This window comes from Asparagus officinalis, chromosome 1, assembly GCF_001876935.1.
Source record: "Asparagus officinalis chromosome 1, Aspof.V1, whole genome shotgun sequence".
NCBI classification, from domain to species: Eukaryota; Viridiplantae; Streptophyta; class Magnoliopsida; order Asparagales; family Asparagaceae; genus Asparagus; species Asparagus officinalis.
Genome location: NC_033794.1, coordinates 95,429,087 through 95,436,087, shown reverse-complemented (window position 1 = coordinate 95,436,087; position 7,001 = coordinate 95,429,087).

Here is a 7,001-nt window from a genome sequence, read left to right as displayed (position 1 = left end):
GTGACTACCAGCACCTCGATCGCGGCTTTGGCTATGACATCCGTGGTAGACGAGGCTACCCTCTCTCCCTTGGAACGTTCGTGCAAAAGGAAGGTAGCTCGAACCCTAGCTAACTTCCAAGACACTCTCGCTGACTGTGTCAAGCTCGCATTGGAAGAGAGTTGCCCCTTTGAGGAGTTCAAGGAGGACCTTGATTATGACATGGGTTTCCTGAACAAGAAGCTTGGCGTCGCCACGGCTAATCCGTACTTCAAGCGTTTGGAAGAGGTAGAGCGGGCTATCCGACAGCTGCTTACCCTTCACGCGATGAGCTCCGAGATTGTTCATCTCACATTCGGCGAGGTCCAAGCAGCATTGGAGGAGCGTGACCGCAGACTGAATGAGACCATGTCATTGGAGGCAAGGTTGACAGAAGAGTTGGAGCGTGTCAGGGCCGAGAACGAACGAGTGAGCCACGAGCAACAAAAGGCTGACTCCCGTCTCTCTCGCTTGTCTTCGGAGATAGTGAAGACCAAGCAAGTCATGGCTAACGCGCAGGCCTCACTAGCTACTAAGGAGAAGGCTTGTGGACAGCTGGTAAGGGAGTTGGAGGAAATCGAGTCTTGACGGCAACTGGTCGCCGGTTCTGTTGAGGAGAAAGGCCGAGCCCTCAAGGAGGTCAAACACACCGTGCAAGACTTGGTTTTGCGCACTGAGGAGGATCTTCGTCGAGAGATCCTGAGGAGGGTCGAGCTTCGACATGCTGGGGAGATTCGCGAAGTGGAGTCGCGGTTGAGAGCTTTGTAATTTGCTTTTAATCCCATCATTGTATTAAAATCTCTTTTAATGAATGGAATTGTCCTTTTGCTCCTAATCATTATTTTCCTTGTGCACGCACCTTTTTTTTGCCATTGCTCAATACGAATCCGCACTAGTCAGAGTTTGGCTGCAAGGGAATCCTAGCTGCGGACGGATTCTAGCTGTTGGCGGATCTTAGCCGCAGGCTTATTCTTTCTGCAGGCGAATTCCTTCTGCAGGCGAAATCGGGATTGGCTCAAGTTCGAGACTGGTTCAGACCACATGAGTCCAGACGACGAATCCGCCTTGCGGGTGGGTTCCACCTTTAGTGGTCCACGTGTCGGTTCATGCGTAAATGCGCTCGTCAGTTAAGACGACGTGGATGCGTCGTTTCGCGTTAAAGACAGCGTAGTGGGCCTCTTCATTTTTCACGCCCGATCTGGGCCGTTGGTGAGAGATCGTGTCTAGAAACTGCCAAATCTTGGCCGCTCACGCGAGATCCCGAATTGTTCGGCCTTACTTTCGACTGTTTGGCTCTGAACGGTCCAATCAAGCGGCGGACCATTGTCAGACCACGAGTATTTAACGCCCCTCCTCCTCGTTAAGGGAAGTCGTAGCTTTCTTGTTGTCTTCTCTAGAGAAACTCACGCTTCCTCTCATTTCACTCGGAATGACGCCGAAGGTGAAAAGAGTTGCTTCGAAAAAAAGAAAGGAGGTGTCTTCTTTGGGCGCCGCCGAGGCCGCTGTCGCCGAAGGTACCTTTTTGTCCAGGTTTTCGTATAGTTTAATTAGAGGGTAGTAAGTCGAGTCGATACCTCCCACCTTTAACTCCTTGTTGTGTCTTTGTCGCGTTGTGCAGTTCAGGGCAAAGTGCCGACCACTGAAGAGTGTACGGCCAATCCCATTTTGATTTCTTCTGAGGGAATCGCGACTTCCTCCGCCTCAAACCCTGTTCCACCGTCTGGAGCCGAACCTTGTCTCGAGATTCCACCCATTGCGGCGCTCGCTCTGGGCCAAGAGCCTATTTCCTCAGATTCTTTGTCCCTATAGGCTCGCATTGAGGAATTTGAGAACGCTGTGAAGCAGGTAATTTCCCTTGTTAGTCTTAGCATGGGAACCTACGATGGCTTCAAACAGTCCCTCCTGGGTTGTGTGGCCGATCTCAGATGGCTGGGTGAACACCGACATGTTGTGTGCAGAGGCTACTTTTTCTGGAGTCACGCCTAACGAGTCTAGAGACTTTACTGCGAGAAGGTCCGAAAGCTGATGTGGAGCGTTTCTTGTCTCACGCTAGGCGTCGGGAGGCCTGGGAGCAGGAAGTCCGCTCTAGGAAAATAGTAGACTTAGAATCCCGTGTCGCTTTCTGGGTGGGTCAGCAGCGCTCACTGGAAGAGCAGATAGGCGATGCCACTTCCACCGTATCCCGCCTGAAGGTCGAGCTGGAGCGGGCGGAGGCAACTCTGAGGGGGCTCCAATCTGAGAATGTGAAGGTCAGCAAGACTATTGAGGGGGAAACTCGAAGCCTTCAAACATTGCGCCAGGAAGACTCTGTCGCCAAGTCAAGCTTGGAAGATCAGATCCGGAAAGAGGCCGAAGACAAGGCTCGGGAGGACCACGCGAGAAAGGTAGCCACAGTTAAAGCAGAGCTTGCGTCCTTCAGTTTGTTGGACTAGGCTCTCAGATCTAAAATCGTGTCAAGACGTTTTGCTTTATTTTGCTTTTGGCGTTGTGTTATGACTTATTTGATTGTGAAGTCATAACTTTGTTTAAATGTACTGTCTTAAGACTGGATGAATGTTATGCTCTTTTGGTTTCCCAAATATGTTTGTGCACGTACTCCTCCTAGTCGCTGTTGCCTTTATCTTTTAGCTTTTATCTTTGTGAGGCCGTTGCAGGTGGGCCTTTAACTATAGGCAAATTCAAGCCACAGCCGGATTCTAGAAGCAGGCGAGTTCAAACCACTGGTGGATTCTAACAACAGGCGAACTCAAACCGCAGGCGAATTTTAGCCATAAGCGAACTCTGACCACAGTCAAATCAAGCCGATGACAGGTTTAATACCGATTTTGGGGTGGAAACCACGTGTCTGATCACGGTCTCGAGTGTCCGCCAGTTGGACTGACATTGGCACGTCGTCTCACATTAAAAGCGGTGTAATTGGTGGCTCGGCCGCCCTATCTGAACCGTTGGATGACGGACACGTCTTGGTTCGTACATCATTTTTTGCCCTATTTTCTTGTCGGAGGGGGCACCGCGTTTGATTGTTTCCTTCTTGTTCAAAATGGCACCACGAGCGAAGGCGTCTCGTGCGAAGAAGACAGGGGATGATGCCTCTTCCTCAGCCCTCACGCCTGACCGTGATCCGGAGCCTAAACCCTCGGACTCCGTTCTGGCTCAGTTAGAGGAGTTGGAGGACACTGTGAAACGAGTGATCTCGCTCGTTGACCAGGGTCGTAGTACTTTCGCAGAGCTGAAGCAGTCCCTCTCAGACCGCGTGGCCCGACTCTGTTGTCTGGGCGTCTTTATGCTCGCCCTACGCTGCTCAATGAGGCTTGTCGATCTGGAACTGCTCCTGACGAAAGGCTATCGAGACGGAAGAGAGGGCGCTTCAGCTCCTTCGCCAGGAAGAGGAGGAAGGCGAGGCCGCCTTCGCCAGGCTTTAGCAGCGGCAAGAGGCGAAGACCTGAGCCAGACAGGCGGCAGAGCTCACGGCAGTCAAGGCGAAAATTGCTAGTTTTAGTCTTCTGAAGTTAATGTAGGGCGTCGCTCCCTTTGATAAACACTATTTTGTAATTTTGTTGATGCTTGATGCATCACAGTTTCAAACTCTCTGACTGTAATTTTGGCCTGGAATGGCCTGTTACGCTTTCGTTTATTTACTGTTTCGCATGCACAGTTTTTTTTTTATCTGCGTTTGGTCCATGTTTAGGATTATTGGCTAGTCCTTGATAACCATTGTGTTGGACTCACTTGCGCTACTTGTCGCCTGAGTTGAGTCAATTACACCATCTCTCGCAGTGTGGCGAGCCTTCGACGAGTCTGTCTTGGACTTAGTCGCTAGGATCTCCTTCTGCTTTTGGTTGTTCGCAGCGTGGGGTCGGGTTAAACCCGCCTTTCCCGTTGTAGCTCAGGCGAAACCGAGAGGGTAACTCTTAGCTTGAAACAAAGGGCGATTGCTTGTGCATGCGCTCAGCTGAGTACCCCAACCAAGACTTGCCATTCGGCGAGTTGTTGTTTGACGGGGCGGTTGGGGCATGTCGCCTGTAAGGCCGCCTTTGGTAATCATCGTCGTCCACACGGACGACGACGTAAATAATAATCGAGTCGTTCAGAGATGTAGGAATGTGACGATCGATTGCTGTAGGAGCCATTGCGTGGTAGGCTGCTACCCATCGGTTATCCCAAGAGAATATTAGAATAGCCAGAATAAGTGAGGTAGTTTAGGGACGTAGGAGTGTGACTAATGACCGAAGCAGTAACACGTCGCATGGTAGGTTACTACTTAGGCTGTGTTACTCGTGGGAATAACGGTGCCAGTTATCAGAGGTGGTCATTAACATGATGGATTTTTGTTGCGCTTTGAGTAACTATGAGGACTTACCATCCCATTGGAAGGGATTGCTGAGTTGATTTTGTCAGAGGTGATAGTTAACATGACAGGATTGTTTGCCCCGATTTGAGCGACTTTGGGGACTTACCATCCTATTGGAGAGGATTGGTAAGTGAAATTTGGTGGAGACCATCAGAGGTGAAGATTAACTTGATAGTTGGTTTTGGCCCCAACTGTAGGATGGTTAGACCAAGTGGTGATCTAGGTTACACTTAAGAACACTGCATGCGGCATCTTATATAGGGTTCCCCATCGGAGCATCTAAAGTGAGAACAGTTTAACCTCATGTACCAGTTGGAGGGAGTGAGGACCAGTTTAGACTCATGTACTCGTGGGAGTGTGGAGGGTCAGTTTATACTCTTGCACTAGTAGAAGTTTGAAGGAGAACTAAGGGTAGTACTTCTTTAAGTATTTATCATTGATGGGCATCATGATCTTGTCGCCATTCGGTTTGACGAGGCGATAAGCTCTATTCGAGTAGACCGTCTCTACCACGAATAGCCCTTCCCATTTGGACTGAAATTTTCCCTTGAAGGACCGACGCTTGACTTTCTTGTCGAAAGCCTTGGCCATTCGGGCTTGATAGAACTCAATGTGTTGTTGAGCTTCCAGTCGCTTCTCATCCAACGCTTCAAGTTTTGTGAGGCGCCATTGATGATTATCCTCTATCATCATTCCTACGGCTAGGGTAACGCAGAGGGATGAAATTTGAATCTCTAATGGTAACACGGCCTCGCAGCCATATAGCAATGAGTAGGGTGTGTTGCCGGTCGGTGTACGAACCGTTGTGTGATACGCCCATAAGCTCTCGCCCAGCTTCTCGTTCCAATCGTGCTTGCTATTGGAAGTCAGCTTTGTTAAGATCTTAACGATTGTTTTGTTGAAGGCTTTGGCCAAGCCATTCGCCGAAGGGTTATAGGATGTGGAGGAAAGGTTCTGTATTCGGAACTTGTCACAAAACCTGGTGAATGCATGACTAACGAATTGTGCGCCATTGTCATGAATAATACGTCGAGGTACGTCGTATCGATATATGACATGGTGTTTGATGAACTTAATCACGTCATTGGTCTTGACCTCTCTTAAAGGGACGGCTTCGGCCCATTTAGAGAAGTAGTCGGTAATCACGAGGATGAAGCGATGACCTCTTGCCGACGGCGGGGATATTGGTCCGACAATGTCCATCCCCCATGCTTTGAAAGGCCATGATACCGCTGTCGGGTGTAGGTCTTTGGGAGGTTGATGCATGTAGTTGGCGTGGATTTGGCACGCGTGGCAGCGCTTCGCGTAAGCAATCGCGTCGCTAACCATCCCAGGCCAAAAGTAGCCTATCCTTCGCAAACGATTCCAAAGCTTGGGTCCGGGCTGGTGAGCTCCGCAAGTGCCGTCATGGGCTTCGCGCAGAGCTTCTTGTGCTTCTGCCTTTGAAAGACATCGAAGTAACAAGCCGTCGTACGACCTTCGATATAACGTCTTTGTGGTCGAATCATAGTAGAACCTCGAGGCACGCCGACGGACGGACTCTCGCTCCCTAGCGTCTTCAGGCAGCATGCCGTATAGGATGTAATCGATGATCGGGAGACGCCAGTCTTTCAGGTCGGGCTGATCCGAAACTTGATGGGTGGCGTTCGCTTCTAGAACGTCCTTTAGTCGAAAGAGCCTTCGGCTTGCCACAGTGACCCATTGAGTCGTCTCTAGTGACTGGGCCAAGTTAGCCGCTAAGGATACGAGGGCGTCCGCGTGCGTGTTCTTGGAACGAAGCACATGCTCGATGCGGAAGCTTTCGTATGAGTTCACTAGCCTGGTAGCTGCTTTGTGAAGCTGGATCAAGTCGTCGTTTCTAACTTCGTACTCCCCCGTCATTTGCTTGACGATGAGTTGAGAGTCGCCGTAGGCTTCGAGATGCTTTATCCCTAACTCTCTTGCCAACTCGAGTCCAATGAGTAGCGCATTGTACTCAGCCACGTTGTTGGTGCATGGCTCTGTTAGAGAGAAGGCTCGGGGTAATACGTGGTCATGTGGAGAAGTGAGGACCACCCCCACTCCTGCAACAATAGAGCCGCTCGTACCGACGTGAGACGCGCCATCAAAAAATATTTGCCGAACCTCTGGTGAAGAAGTTATGTTAACCTCGAGGGGTTCATCTGGCAAATCTTCGAATAGGTCGGTCTTCGCCCCTAGCGGATGACTAGCCATAAGATCACAGATAGCCTGTCCTTTGACTCACTTCTGTGGCATGAAATGAATGTCATACTGAGATAATAGGAGTGCCCACCTGGCCAAACGCCAGTTTAAAACCACAGGTTACGTCATGGAAACTCAGATGTGGTTCATCCGGGAAATGACGTGGATGGTCTGGCCCACCAAGTAGTGTCGTATCTTTTGGATGGCGAATACTAAGGCCAAACACTCCTTTTCGACCATTGGGTATCATTATTCGGCGCCTTGTATGGTTCTACTTAGGTAGTAGATGCCTTGCTCGTAGCCAGTGTCATCATTTTGTGCCAAGAGAGCGCCTAGAGAATGCTCCATAGCCCTGATGTAGATGAGGAATGGCTTTTCTGAGATGGAAGCCGCAAGGACGGGTGGGTTCGAGAGATAGGCTTTGATCTCT